Consider the following 15,280-nt stretch of genomic DNA (forward strand, 5'->3'; position numbering starts at 1 on the left):
TTAGTAAATTCTTACTATTCATGGAATATATGAAAAAATTCTATCTCTCCTTCTTTATGCAATTTTTAATTGCTGCATTTGTATGAAGGAAGCATTTGAGTAAATAATATAGGGCTCAGTGTCTGGTTTTATTTATTTTCATGGTGGGATTCTCATTCCTAGTTATTTGGGACCAATGAGTTACCATGCTCATTAGAACTCTGAAGTTCATCTGTTATCGCTTTTTCAAATTAGTCCAAATCGATACGCAATGACAGCTTTGGCCTGGAGATGAACTGTGCGTAGAATTTGAGTTTTCAAAGGTCCGCACCAGAATATGGAGTATCCAGACTCAGCTTGCAAGGAGCTTTCTCTCTGCCATTATGAATATGTAAACTTTCCCAGATCTAAAATTATGTCAATGCAAGATTCAGTTATCAAATATGTAAATAACTCCTTCTTCTTATATTTTATTTGCTAATGAAAAGTATTTCTTGAGTTCGTTCCATTTTTTCCTTAAAACCTGTCCCACGGCTTCTGCAAACGTCAACGAGGACGCAGTCAGGCCTGAGGAGCTCCGGCTGCCAAAGGGAACCGCCACCCAACAGCCCCACAGCCAGATCCTCATGGCACCAGCCACGCAGCCCCCCAGCTGCCCAAAAGCCTCCAACTTCAGCTTGACTCACCGTCGCGACGTCCGGCGCAGTCCCACGCCGTGCTGGGAGCCGGGCCCTCTGGGCAAATGAAGCTGGGCACGCAAGGCAGCGGCCAAGAGGCTGCAGCCCTGCTTACAGGGGGCTCAAGCCGCTGCCTGGACTAAAAAGTGCCCGGGACTCCAGAGCACCGGCCCCCACTTACAGGGCTGCTCTGGTCCCCAAGGCCTATGGAGGCTCCTTCTCTCCAGTTGCGGGGCGCTCCCCACTAACGGGGCGGGCGCCCCACGCAGGCTGCCAGCTGAAGGGAGCACAAAGGCTCCCAGACCCGCAGCCTGCTTACAGGCCGGTCCACACCCAGGGAGCCACAGAGCTCGGCCTTCCCCCAAGGCAACAGGAACCTGACTCTAGAGTCAGGCAGTCCAGCTCACGGCCTAAAGCCGAGGGGCCTGACGGGCCGCCAGCCCAGCCCCGAGGACAGGGAGGGCACGCGCCCGGCCCCATGACTCCTGGCCCCACGCCTCTGAAAGACCGGGGCCAGGGACACCCGCCTGATTACAGGGGGTCCCTCCAACCGCCCGCCGAGGCCAGGGGACGCACAGAACCCCACTTACGGGGCCGCCCCCTGCTGCCCGGCACCCCCCAACTAGCACTGCGGAGCACAGGCTCCGGCCTGCGCCCCACTTAGGGACAGGCCGGAGCCCGGCCGCAGCGCGGCAACACGGCCGCCTGCAGAGCCCCGGGTGCCTCCTGTGGGAAGCAGGCCCAAAGGCGGGAGCGTGCCCTGCGGCACAGCACTTCTGCAAGCTGCCCCCTGGCAAGGGCCCGGGAGCGCTCGTTCCTGTTGCCTGGCTAAAGGAGCCTCCCCAGCCCTGCTTACAGGGACCTGGGTGGGGCTGCTCCTGGGGACAAAGGGTGCCGCCAAGGTCCTGACGCGTGCCCCGAGTACAGGGCCCGCACGCTGGCAGCTCACCAGCGCCACCGGCAGCGTGGGCGCACGCCCTGGCCCTGGCTACAGGCGGGTCACGCTGCCCACGCTGCCGCTAAGCGGCTTCGCGCCGTCCTCAGTAAGCAGGGGCGAGGCCGGAGGCTTTCTCCCCCCGCGCATTTTGGGCACCCGCCTGTGGCTGCACAGAGCTCCTCTTTCCCTCCTGGGAAGTCTAAGCTACGCTGCTCTGTGTTGAGAGCACAAACACACTTCCTCACGCACACCGACTAAGACAGGGGAGGGGGAGACAGGGGAGGGGGGAGACAGTCCCAGAAGGGGGAGCAAGTTCTGTGCAGCCAACCTACTCCAGGGAGCCATTGCTAACGCCGAGCGGGAGGGGAAAGCGTCAGACCTGCCCGTGCACTGAGAGGAGGCCACAGGGGCCTCGACGTGCTGAAGCGCTTCAGGACTGGCACCGGGGACGCGGGCTGTGACACGCCCCGAGTACAGGGGGTCACGCTGGCCAGGGGCCAGCAGCAGGCAGAAAGCTGCCGGGGCTGGGGAAAAAGCCCTGCCCTGCTTACAGGGTAGCTGGGCTGGGGGCCGGGAGAGCTCCGTTTCCCCCCTGCGGTGCGGAGACAGGGGCTCTCACCCTCCTTTACAGGGTCGCCCCTCTCTCCGGGCAGCCAAAGGAGCACAACGGCAAAAGGCCGAGCACAGCAAAGACCAGCCCTGCACGCAGGGAGGTCGCCCAGCGCAAAGCCGGCCGCGGCAGCCTGAAGGCGCCCTGGCCTGGAATAGCCCTTTGCCCAGAGGGCCCCTCGTGTCCCTCTTCGGCTCCACGCTGGCTCTTGCCTCGCCGTTCCACTCTTCAGCTGGAAGACGCTGCCGCTCTTGCCTCGTCGTCCCGCGGCTTCTGCCAATGCACGACGACACACTCAGGCCTGAGAAGCTCCAGACCCTGTGCCTGCAGGCAACCGCCACCCAAGGGCCCCCACAGGGACGTCCCCAACCAGCCACCCACAGATCCTTTCAAAGGCTGCCCAAAAGCCTCGCGCTTCAGCTCCGAGCTGCGGCTCTTACCTTGCTGCTGCACTCTTGAGCCCGAAGAGGCCGCTCCTGCGGCTCGCTCTTGCCTCGCCGTTCCACTCTTGAGCCCGAAGAGGCCGCTCCCGCGGCTCGCTCTTGCCTCGCCGTTCCACTCTTGAGCCCGAAGAGGCCGCTCCTGCGGCTCGCTCTTGCCTCGCCGTTCCACTCTTGAGCTCGAAGAGGCCGCTCCTGCGGCTCGCTCTCGCTTCGCTGTCCCACGGCTTCTGCAAACGTCAACGAGGACGCAGTCAGGCCTGAGGAGCTCCGGCTGCCAAAGGGAACCGCCACCCAACAGCCCCACAGCCAGATCCTCATGGCACCAGCCACGCAGCCCCCCAGCTGCCCAAAAGCCTCCAACTTCAGCTTGACTCACCGTCGCGACGTCCGGCGCAGTCCCACGCCGTGCTGGGAGCCGGGCCCTCTGGGCAAATGAAGCTGGGCACGCAAGGCAGCGGCCAAGAGGCTGCAGCCCTGCTTACAGGGGGCTCAAGCCGCTGCCTGGACTAAAAAGTGCCCGGGACTCCAGAGCACCGGCCCCCACTTACAGGGCTGCTCTGGTCCCCAAGGCCTATGGAGGCTCCTTCTCTCCAGTTGCGGGGCGCTCCCCACTAACGGGGCGGGCGCCCCACGCAGGCTGCCAGCTGAAGGGAGCACAAAGGCTCCCAGACCCGCAGCCTGCTTACAGGCCGGTCCACACCCAGGGAGCCACAGAGCTCGGCCTTCCCCCAAGGCAACAGGAACCTGACTCTAGAGTCAGGCAGTCCAGCTCACGGCCTAAAGCCGAGGGGCCTGACGGGCCGCCAGCCCAGCCCCGAGGACAGGGAGGGCACGCGCCCGGCCCCATGACTCCTGGCCCCACGCCTCTGAAAGACCGGGGCCAGGGACACCCGCCTGATTACAGGGGGTCCCTCCAACCGCCCGCCGAGGCCAGGGGACGCACAGAACCCCACTTACGGGGCCGCCCCCTGCTGCCCGGCACCCCCCAACTAGCACTGCGGAGCACAGGCTCCGGCCTGCGCCCCACTTAGGGACAGGCCGGAGCCCGGCCGCAGCGCGGCAACACGGCCGCCTGCAGAGCCCCGGGTGCCTCCTGTGGGAAGCAGGCCCAAAGGCGGGAGCGTGCCCTGCGGCACAGCACTTCTGCAAGCTGCCCCCTGGCAAGGGCCCGGGAGCGCTCGTTCCTGTTGCCTGGCTAAAGGAGCCTCCCCAGCCCTGCTTACAGGGACCTGGGTGGGGCTGCTCCTGGGGACAAAGGGTGCCGCCAAGGTCCTGACGCGTGCCCCGAGTACAGGGCCCGCACGCTGGCAGCTCACCAGCGCCACCGGCAGCGTGGGCGCACGCCCTGGCCCTGGCTACAGGCGGGTCACGCTGCCCACGCTGCCGCTAAGCGGCTTCGCGCCGTCCTCAGTAAGCAGGGGCGAGGCCGGAGGCTTTCTCCCCCCGCGCATTTTGGGCACCCGCCTGTGGCTGCACAGAGCTCCTCTTTCCCTCCTGGGAAGTCTAAGCTACGCTGCTCTGTGTTGAGAGCACAAACACACTTCCTCACGCACACCGACTAAGACAGGGGAGGGGGAGACAGGGGAGGGGGGAGACAGTCCCAGAAGGGGGAGCAAGTTCTGTGCAGCCAACCTACTCCAGGGAGCCATTGCTAACGCCGAGCGGGAGGGGAAAGCGTCAGACCTGCCCGTGCACTGAGAGGAGGCCACAGGGGCCTCGACGTGCTGAAGCGCTTCAGGACTGGCACCGGGGACGCGGGCTGTGACACGCCCCGAGTACAGGGGGTCACGCTGGCCAGGGGCCAGCAGCAGGCAGAAAGCTGCCGGGGCTGGGGAAAAAGCCCTGCCCTGCTTACAGGGTAGCTGGGCTGGGGGCCGGGAGAGCTCCGTTTCCCCCCTGCGGTGCGGAGACAGGGGCTCTCACCCTCCTTTACAGGGTCGCCCCTCTCTCCGGGCAGCCAAAGGAGCACAACGGCAAAAGGCCGAGCACAGCAAAGACCAGCCCTGCACGCAGGGAGGTCGCCCAGCGCAAAGCCGGCCGCGGCAGCCTGAAGGCGCCCTGGCCTGGAATAGCCCTTTGCCCAGAGGGCCCCTCGTGTCCCTCTTCGGCTCCACGCTGGCTCTTGCCTCGCCGTTCCACTCTTCAGCTGGAAGACGCTGCCGCTCTTGCCTCGTCGTCCCGCGGCTTCTGCCAATGCACGACGACACACTCAGGCCTGAGAAGCTCCAGACCCTGTGCCTGCAGGCAACCGCCACCCAAGGGCCCCCACAGGGACGTCCCCAACCAGCCACCCACAGATCCTTTCAAAGGCTGCCCAAAAGCCTTGCGCTTCAGCTCCGAGCTGCGGCTCTTACCTTGCTGCTGCACTCTTGAGCCCGAAGAGGCCGCTCCTGCGGCTCGCTCTTGCCTCGCCGTTCCACTCTTGAGCCCGAAGAGGCCGCTCCTGCGGCTCGCTCTTGCCTCGCCGTTCCACTCTTGAGCCCGAAGAGGCCGCTCCTGCGGCTCGCTCTTGCCTCGCCGTTCCACTCTTGAGCTCGAAGAGGCCGCTCCTGCGGCTCGCTCTCGCTTCGCTGTCCCACGGCTTCTGCAAACGTCAACGAGGACGCAGTCAGGCCTGAGGAGCTCCGGCTGCCAAAGGGAACCGCCACCCAACAGCCCCACAGCCAGATCCTCATGGCACCAGCCACGCAGCCCCCCAGCTGCCCAAAAGCCTCCAACTTCAGCTTGACTCACCGTCGCGACGTCCGGCGCAGTCCCACGCCGTGCTGGGAGCCGGGCCCTCTGGGCAAATGAAGCTGGGCACGCAAGGCAGCGGCCAAGAGGCTGCAGCCCTGCTTACAGGGGGCTCAAGCCGCTGCCTGGACTAAAAAGTGCCCGGGACTCCAGAGCACCGGCCCCCACTTACAGGGCTGCTCTGGTCCCCAAGGCCTATGGAGGCTCCTTCTCTCCAGTTGCGGGGCGCTCCCCACTAACGGGGCGGGCGCCCCACGCAGGCTGCCAGCTGAAGGGAGCACAAAGGCTCCCAGACCCGCAGCCTGCTTACAGGCCGGTCCACACCCAGGGAGCCACAGAGCTCGGCCTTCCCCCAAGGCAACAGGAACCTGACTCTAGAGTCAGGCAGTCCAGCTCACGGCCTAAAGCCGAGGGGCCTGACGGGCCGCCAGCCCAGCCCCGAGGACAGGGAGGGCACGCGCCCGGCCCCATGACTCCTGGCCCCACGCCTCTGAAAGACCGGGGCCAGGGACACCCGCCTGATTACAGGGGGTCCCTCCAACCGCCCGCCGAGGCCAGGGGACGCACAGAACCCCACTTACGGGGCCGCCCCCTGCTGCCCGGCACCCCCCAACTAGCACTGCGGAGCACAGGCTCCGGCCTGCGCCCCACTTAGGGACAGGCCGGAGCCCGGCCGCAGCGCGGCAACACGGCCGCCTGCAGAGCCCCGGGTGCCTCCTGTGGGAAGCAGGCCCAAAGGCGGGAGCGTGCCCTGCGGCACAGCACTTCTGCAAGCTGCCCCCTGGCAAGGGCCCGGGAGCGCTCGTTCCTGTTGCCTGGCTAAAGGAGCCTCCCCAGCCCTGCTTACAGGGACCTGGGTGGGGCTGCTCCTGGGGACAAAGGGTGCCGCCAAGGTCCTGACGCGTGCCCCGAGTACAGGGCCCGCACGCTGGCAGCTCACCAGCGCCACCGGCAGCGTGGGCGCACGCCCTGGCCCTGGCTACAGGCGGGTCACGCTGCCCACGCTGCCGCTAAGCGGCTTCGCGCCGTCCTCAGTAAGCAGGGGCGAGGCCGGAGGCTTTCTCCCCCCGCGCATTTTGGGCACCCGCCTGTGGCTGCACAGAGCTCCTCTTTCCCTCCTGGGAAGTCTAAGCTACGCTGCTCTGTGCTGAGAGCACAAACACACTTCCTCACGCACACCGACTAAGACAGGGGAGGGGGAGACAGGGGAGGGGGGAGACAGTCCCAGAAGGGGGAGCAAGTTCTGTGCAGCCAACCTACTCCAGGGAGCCATTGCTAACGCCGAGCGGGAGGGGAAAGCGTCAGACCTGCCCGTGCACTGAGAGGAGGCCACAGGGGCCTCGACGTGCTGAAGCGCTTCAGGACTGGCACCGGGGACGCGGGCTGTGACACGCCCCGAGTACAGGGGGTCACGCTGGCCAGGGGCCAGCAGCAGGCAGAAAGCTGCCGGGGCTGGGGAAAAAGCCCTGCCCTGCTTACAGGGTAGCTGGGCTGGGGGCCGGGAGAGCTCCGTTTCCCCCCTGCGGTGCGGAGACAGGGGCTCTCACCCTCCTTTACAGGGTCGCCCCTCTCTCCGGGCAGCCAAAGGAGCACAACGGCAAAAGGCCGAGCACAGCAAAGACCAGCCCTGCACGCAGGGAGGTCGCCCAGCGCAAAGCCGGCCGCGGCAGCCTGAAGGCGCCCTGGCCTGGAATAGCCCTTTGCCCAGAGGGCCCCTCGTGTCCCTCTTCGGCTCCACGCTGGCTCTTGCCTCGCCGTTCCACTCTTCAGCTGGAAGACGCTGCCGCTCTTGCCTCGTCGTCCCGCGGCTTCTGCCAATGCACGACGACACACTCAGGCCTGAGAAGCTCCAGACCCTGTGCCTGCAGGCAACCGCCACCCAAGGGCCCCCACAGGGACGTCCCCAACCAGCCACCCACAGATCCTTTCAAAGGCTGCCCAAAAGCCTCGCGCTTCAGCTCCGAGCTGCGGCTCTTACCTTGCTGCTGCACTCTTGAGCCCGAAGAGGCCGCTCCTGCGGCTCGCTCTTGCCTCGCCGTTCCACTCTTGAGCCCGAAGAGGCCGCTCCCGCGGCTCGCTCTTGCCTCGCCGTTCCACTCTTGAGCCCGAAGAGGCCGCTCCTGCGGCTCGCTCTTGCCTCGCCGTTCCACTCTTGAGCTCGAAGAGGCCGCTCCTGCGGCTCGCTCTCGCTTCGCTGTCCCACGGCTTCTGCAAACGTCAACGAGGACGCAGTCAGGCCTGAGGAGCTCCGGCTGCCAAAGGGAACCGCCACCCAACAGCCCCACAGCCAGATCCTCATGGCACCAGCCACGCAGCCCCCCAGCTGCCCAAAAGCCTCCAACTTCAGCTTGACTCACCGTCGCGACGTCCGGCGCAGTCCCACGCCGTGCTGGGAGCCGGGCCCTCTGGGCAAATGAAGCTGGGCACGCAAGGCAGCGGCCAAGAGGCTGCAGCCCTGCTTACAGGGGGCTCAAGCCGCTGCCTGGACTAAAAAGTGCCCGGGACTCCAGAGCACCGGCCCCCACTTACAGGGCTGCTCTGGTCCCCAAGGCCTATGGAGGCTCCTTCTCTCCAGTTGCGGGGCGCTCCCCACTAACGGGGCGGGCGCCCCACGCAGGCTGCCAGCTGAAGGGAGCACAAAGGCTCCCAGACCCGCAGCCTGCTTACAGGCCGGTCCACACCCAGGGAGCCACAGAGCTCGGCCTTCCCCCAAGGCAACAGGAACCTGACTCTAGAGTCAGGCAGTCCAGCTCACGGCCTAAAGCCGAGGGGCCTGACGGGCCGCCAGCCCAGCCCCGAGGACAGGGAGGGCACGCGCCCGGCCCCATGACTCCTGGCCCCACGCCTCTGAAAGACCGGGGCCAGGGACACCCGCCTGATTACAGGGGGTCCCTCCAACCGCCCGCCGAGGCCAGGGGACGCACAGAACCCCACTTACGGGGCCGCCCCCTGCTGCCCGGCACCCCCCAACTAGCACTGCGGAGCACAGGCTCCGGCCTGCGCCCCACTTAGGGACAGGCCGGAGCCCGGCCGCAGCGCGGCAACACGGCCGCCTGCAGAGCCCCGGGTGCCTCCTGTGGGAAGCAGGCCCAAAGGCGGGAGCGTGCCCTGCGGCACAGCACTTCTGCAAGCTGCCCCCTGGCAAGGGCCCGGGAGCGCTCGTTCCTGTTGCCTGGCTAAAGGAGCCTCCCCAGCCCTGCTTACAGGGACCTGGGTGGGGCTGCTCCTGGGGACAAAGGGTGCCGCCAAGGTCCTGACGCGTGCCCCGAGTACAGGGCCCGCACGCTGGCAGCTCACCAGCGCCACCGGCAGCGTGGGCGCACGCCCTGGCCCTGGCTACAGGCGGGTCACGCTGCCCACGCTGCCGCTAAGCGGCTTCGCGCCGTCCTCAGTAAGCAGGGGCGAGGCCGGAGGCTTTCTCCCCCCGCGCATTTTGGGCACCCGCCTGTGGCTGCACAGAGCTCCTCTTTCCCTCCTGGGAAGTCTAAGCTACGCTGCTCTGTGTTGAGAGCACAAACACACTTCCTCACGCACACCGACTAAGACAGGGGAGGGGGAGACAGGGGAGGGGGGAGACAGTCCCAGAAGGGGGAGCAAGTTCTGTGCAGCCAACCTACTCCAGGGAGCCATTGCTAACGCCGAGCGGGAGGGGAAAGCGTCAGACCTGCCCGTGCACTGAGAGGAGGCCACAGGGGCCTCGACGTGCTGAAGCGCTTCAGGACTGGCACCGGGGACGCGGGCTGTGACACGCCCCGAGTACAGGGGGTCACGCTGGCCAGGGGCCAGCAGCAGGCAGAAAGCTGCCGGGGCTGGGGAAAAAGCCCTGCCCTGCTTACAGGGTAGCTGGGCTGGGGGCCGGGAGAGCTCCGTTTCCCCCCTGCGGTGCGGAGACAGGGGCTCTCACCCTCCTTTACAGGGTCGCCCCTCTCTCCGGGCAGCCAAAGGAGCACAACGGCAAAAGGCCGAGCACAGCAAAGACCAGCCCTGCACGCAGGGAGGTCGCCCAGCGCAAAGCCGGCCGCGGCAGCCTGAAGGCGCCCTGGCCTGGAATAGCCCTTTGCCCAGAGGGCCCCTCGTGTCCCTCTTCGGCTCCACGCTGGCTCTTGCCTCGCCGTTCCACTCTTCAGCTGGAAGACGCTGCCGCTCTTGCCTCGTCGTCCCGTGGCTTCTGCCAATGCACGACGACACACTCAGGCCTGAGAAGCTCCAGACCCTGTGCCTGCAGGCAACCGCCACCCAAGGGCCCCCACAGGGACGTCCCCAACCAGCCACCCACAGATCCTTTCAAAGGCTGCCCAAAAGCCTCGCGCTTCAGCTCCGAGCTGCGGCTCTTACCTTGCTGCTGCACTCTTGAGCCCGAAGAGGCCGCTCCTGCGGCTCGCTCTTGCCTCGCCGTTCCACTCTTGAGCTCGAAGAGGCCGCTCCTGCGGCTCGCTCTTGCCTCGCCGTTCCACTCTTGAGCTCGAAGAGGCCGCTCCTGCGGCTCGCTCTCGCTTCGCTGTCCCACGGCTTCTGCAAACGTCAACGAGGACGCAGTCAGGCCTGAGGAGCTCCGGCTGCCAAAGGGAACCGCCACCCAACAGCCCCACAGCCAGATCCTCATGGCACCAGCCACGCAGCCCCCCAGCTGCCCAAAAGCCTCCAACTTCAGCTTGACTCACCGTCGCGACGTCCGGCGCAGTCCCACGCCGTGCTGGGAGCCGGGCCCTCTGGGCAAATGAAGCTGGGCACGCAAGGCAGCGGCCAAGAGGCTGCAGCCCTGCTTACAGGGGGCTCAAGCCGCTGCCTGGACTAAAAAGTGCCCGGGACTCCAGAGCACCGGCCCCCACTTACAGGGCTGCTCTGGTCCCCAAGGCCTATGGAGGCTCCTTCTCTCCAGTTGCGGGGCGCTCCCCGCTAACGGGGCGGGCGCCCCACACAGGCTGCCAGCTGAAGGGAGCACAAAGGCTCCCAGACCCGCAGCCTGCTTACAGGCCGGTCCACACCCAGGGAGCCACAGAGCTCGGCCTTCCCCCAAGGCAACAGGAACCTGACTCTAGAGTCAGGCAGTCCAGCTCACGGCCTAAAGCCGAGGGGCCTGACGGGCCGCCAGCCCAGCCCCGAGGACAGGGAGGGCACGCGCCCGGCCCCATGACTCCTGGCCCCACGCCTCTGAAAGACCGGGGCCAGGGACACCCGCCTGATTACAGGGGGTCCCTCCAACCGCCCGCCGAGGCCAGGGGACGCACAGAACCCCACTTACGGGGCCGCCCCCTGCTGCCCGGCACCCCCCAACTAGCACTGCGGAGCACAGGCTCCGGCCTGCGCCCCACTTAGGGACAGGCCAGAGCCCGGCCGCAGCGCGGCAACACGGCCGCCTGCAGAGCCTCGGGTGCCTCCTGTGGGAAGCAGGCCCAAAGGCGGGAGCGTGCCCTGCGGCACAGCACTTCTGCAAGCTGCCCCCTGGCAAGGGCCCGGGAGCGCTCGTTCCTGTTGCCTGGCTAAAGGAGCCTCCCCAGCCCTGCTTACAGGGACCTGGGTGGGGCTGCTCCTGGGGACAAAGGGTGCCGCCAAGGTCCTGACGCGTGCCCCGAGTACAGGGCCCGCACGCTGGCAGCTCACCAGCGCCACCGGCAGCGTGGGCGCACGCCCTGGCCCTGGCTACAGGCGGGTCACGCTGCCCACGCTGCCGCTAAGCGGCTTCGCGCCGTCCTCAGTAAGCAGGGGCGAGGCCGGAGGCTTTCTCCCCCCGCGCATTTTGGGCACCCGCCTGTGGCTGCACAGAGCTCCTCTTTCCCTCCTGGGAAGTCTAAGCTACGCTGCTCTGTGTTGAGAGCACAAACACACTTCCTCACGCACACCGACTAAGACAGGGGAGGGGGAGACAGGGGAGGGGGGAGACAGTCCCAGAAGGGGGAGCAAGTTCTGTGCAGCCAACCTACTCCAGGGAGCCATTGCTAACGCCGAGCGGGAGGGGAAAGCGTCAGACCTGCCCGTGCACTGAGAGGAGGCCACAGGGGCCTCGACGTGCTGAAGCGCTTCAGGACTGGCACCGGGGACGCGGGCTGTGACACGCCCCGAGTACAGGGGGTCACGCTGGCCAGGGGCCAGCAGCAGGCAGAAAGCTGCCGGGGCTGGGGAAAAAGCCCTGCCCTGCTTACAGGGTAGCTGGGCTGGGGGCCGGGAGAGCTCCGTTTCCCCCCTGCGGTGCGGAGACAGGGGCTCTCACCCTCCTTTACAGGGTCGCCCCTCTCTCCGGGCAGCCAAAGGAGCACAACGGCAAAAGGCCGAGCACAGCAAAGACCAGCCCTGCACGCAGGGAGGTCGCCCAGCGCAAAGCCGGCCGCGGCAGCCTGAAGGCGCCCTGGCCTGGAATAGCCCTTTGCCCAGAGGGCCCCTCGTGTCCCTCTTCGGCTCCACGCTGGCTCTTGCCTCGCCGTTCCACTCTTCAGCTGGAAGACGCTGCCGCTCTTGCCTCGTCGTCCCGCGGCTTCTGCCAATGCACGACGACACACTCAGGCCTGAGAAGCTCCAGACCCTGTGCCTGCAGGCAACCGCCACCCAAGGGCCCCCACAGGGACGTCCCCAACCAGCCACCCACAGATCCTTTCAAAGGCTGCCCAAAAGCCTCGCGCTTCAGCTCCGAGCTGCGGCTCTTACCTTGCTGCTGCACTCTTGAGCCCGAAGAGGCCGCTCCTGCGGCTCGCTCTTGCCTCGCCGTTCCACTCTTGAGCCCGAAGAGGCCGCTCCCGCGGCTCGCTCTTGCCTCGCCGTTCCACTCTTGAGCCCGAAGAGGCCGCTCCTGCGGCTCGCTCTTGCCTCGCCGTTCCACTCTTGAGCTCGAAGAGGCCGCTCCTGCGGCTCGCTCTCGCTTCGCTGTCCCACGGCTTCTGCAAACGTCAACGAGGACGCAGTCAGGCCTGAGGAGCTCCGGCTGCCAAAGGGAACCGCCACCCAACAGCCCCACAGCCAGATCCTCATGGCACCAGCCACGCAGCCCCCCAGCTGCCCAAAAGCCTCCAACTTCAGCTTGACTCACCGTCGCGACGTCCGGCGCAGTCCCACGCCGTGCTGGGAGCCGGGCCCTCTGGGCAAATGAAGCTGGGCACGCAAGGCAGCGGCCAAGAGGCTGCAGCCCTGCTTACAGGGGGCTCAAGCCGCTGCCTGGACTAAAAAGTGCCCGGGACTCCAGAGCACCGGCCCCCACTTACAGGGCTGCTCTGGTCCCCAAGGCCTATGGAGGCTCCTTCTCTCCAGTTGCGGGGCGCTCCCCGCTAACGGGGCGGGCGCCCCACGCAGGCTGCCAGCTGAAGGGAGCACAAAGGCTCCCAGACCCGCAGCCTGCTTACAGGCCGGTCCACGCCCAGGGAGCCACAGAGCTCGGCCTTCCCCCAAGGCAACAGGAACCTGACTCTAGAGTCAGGCAGTCCAGCTCACGGCCTAAAGCCGAGGGGCCTGACGGGCCGCCAGCCCAGCCCCGAGGACAGGGAGGGCACGCGCCCGGCCCCATGACTCCTGGCCCCACGCCTCTGAAAGACCGGGGCCAGGGACACCCGCCTGATTACAGGGGGTCCCTCCAACCGCCCGCCGAGGCCAGGGGACGCACAGAACCCCACTTACGGGGCCGCCCCCTGCTGCCCGGCACCCCCCAACTAGCACTGCGGAGCACAGGCTCCGGCCTGCGCCCCACTTAGGGACAGGCCGGAGCCCGGCCGCAGCGCGGCAACACGGCCGCCTGCAGAGCCCCGGGTGCCTCCTGTGGGAAGCAGGCCCAAAGGCGGGAGCGTGCCCTGCGGCACAGCACTTCTGCAAGCTGCCCCCTGGCAAGGGCCCGGGAGCGCTCGTTCCTGTTGCCTGGCTAAAGGAGCCTCCCCAGCCCTGCTTACAGGGACCTGGGTGGGGCTGCTCCTGGGGACAAAGGGTGCCGCCAAGGTCCTGACGCGTGCCCCGAGTACAGGGCCCGCACGCTGGCAGCTCACCAGCGCCACCGGCAGCGTGGGCGCACGCCCTGGCCCTGGCTACAGGCGGGTCACGCTGCCCACGCTGCCGCTAAGCGGCTTCGCGCCGTCCTCAGTAAGCAGGGGCGAGGCCGGAGGCTTTCTCCCCCCGCGCATTTTGGGCACCCGCCTGTGGCTGCACAGAGCTCCTCTTTCCCTCCTGGGAAGTCTAAGCTACGCTGCTCTGTGTTGAGAGCACAAACACACTTCCTCACGCACACCGACTAAGACAGGGGAGGGGGAGACAGGGGAGGGGGGAGACAGTCCCAGAAGGGGGAGCAAGTTCTGTGCAGCCAACCTACTCCAGGGAGCCATTGCTAACGCCGAGCGGGAGGGGAAAGCGTCAGACCTGCCCGTGCACTGAGAGGAGGCCACAGGGGCCTCGACGTGCTGAAGCGCTTCAGGACTGGCACCGGGGACGCGGGCTGTGACACGCCCCGAGTACAGGGGGTCACGCTGGCCAGGGGCCAGCAGCAGGCAGAAAGCTGCCGGGGCTGGGGAAAAAGCCCTGCCCTGCTTACAGGGTAGCTGGGCTGGGGGCCGGGAGAGCTCCGTTTCCCCCCTGCGGTGCGGAGACAGGGGCTCTCACCCTCCTTTACAGGGTCGCCCCTCTCTCCGGGCAGCCAAAGGAGCACAACGGCAAAAGGCCGAGCACAGCAAAGACCAGCCCTGCACGCAGGGAGGTCGCCCAGCGCAAAGCCGGCCGCGGCAGCCTGAAGGCGCCCTGGCCTGGAATAGCCCTTTGCCCAGAGGGCCCCTCGTGTCCCTCTTCGGCTCCACGCTGGCTCTTGCCTCGCCGTTCCACTCTTCAGCTGGAAGACGCTGCCGCTCTTGCCTCGTCGTCCCGCGGCTTCTGCCAATGCACGACGACACACTCAGGCCTGAGAAGCTCCAGACCCTGTGCCTGCAGGCAACCGCCACCCAAGGGCCCCCACAGGGACGTCCCCAACCAGCCACCCACAGATCCTTTCAAAGGCTGCCCAAAAGCCTTGCGCTTCAGCTCCGAGCTGCGGCTCTTACCTTGCTGCTGCACTCTTGAGCCCGAAGAGGCCGCTCCTGCGGCTCGCTCTTGCCTCGCCGTTCCACTCTTGAGCCCGAAGAGGCCGCTCCTGCGGCTCGCTCTTGCCTCGCCGTTCCACTCTTGAGCCCGAAGAGGCCGCTCCTGCGGCTCGCTCTTGCCTCGCCGTTCCACTCTTGAGCTCGAAGAGGCCGCTCCTGCGGCTCGCTCTCGCTTCGCTGTCCCACGGCTTCTGCAAACGTCAACGAGGACGCAGTCAGGCCTGAGGAGCTCCGGCTGCCAAAGGGAACCGCCACCCAACAGCCCCACAGCCAGATCCTCATGGCACCAGCCACGCAGCCCCCCAGCTGCCCAAAAGCCTCCAACTTCAGCTTGACTCACCGTCGCGACGTCCGGCGCAGTCCCACGCCGTGCTGGGAGCCGGGCCCTCTGGGCAAATGAAGCTGGGCACGCAAGGCAGCGGCCAAGAGGCTGCAGCCCTGCTTACAGGGGGCTCAAGCCGCTGCCTGGACTAAAAAGTGCCCGGGACTCCAGAGCACCGGCCCCCACTTACAGGGCTGCTCTGGTCCCCAAGGCCTATGGAGGCTCCTTCTCTCCAGTTGCGGGGCGCTCCCCACTAACGGGGCGGGCGCCCCACGCAGGCTGCCAGCTGAAGGGAGCACAAAGGCTCCCAGACCCGCAGCCTGCTTACAGGCCGGTCCACACCCAGGGAGCCACAGAGCTCGGCCTTCCCCCAAGGCAACAGGAACCTGACTCTAGAGTCAGGCAGTCCAGCTCACGGCCTAAAGCCGAGGGGCCTGACGGGCCGCCAGCCCAGCCCCGAGGACAGGGAGGGCACGCGCCCGGCCCCATGACTCCTGGCCCCACGCCTCTGAAAGACCGGGGCCAGGGACACCCGCCTGATTAC

The sequence above is a fragment of the Agelaius phoeniceus genome, chromosome 5 (genome assembly GCF_051311805.1).
Source record: "Agelaius phoeniceus isolate bAgePho1 chromosome 5, bAgePho1.hap1, whole genome shotgun sequence".
In the NCBI taxonomy this organism is placed as follows: domain Eukaryota; kingdom Metazoa; phylum Chordata; class Aves; order Passeriformes; family Icteridae; genus Agelaius; species Agelaius phoeniceus.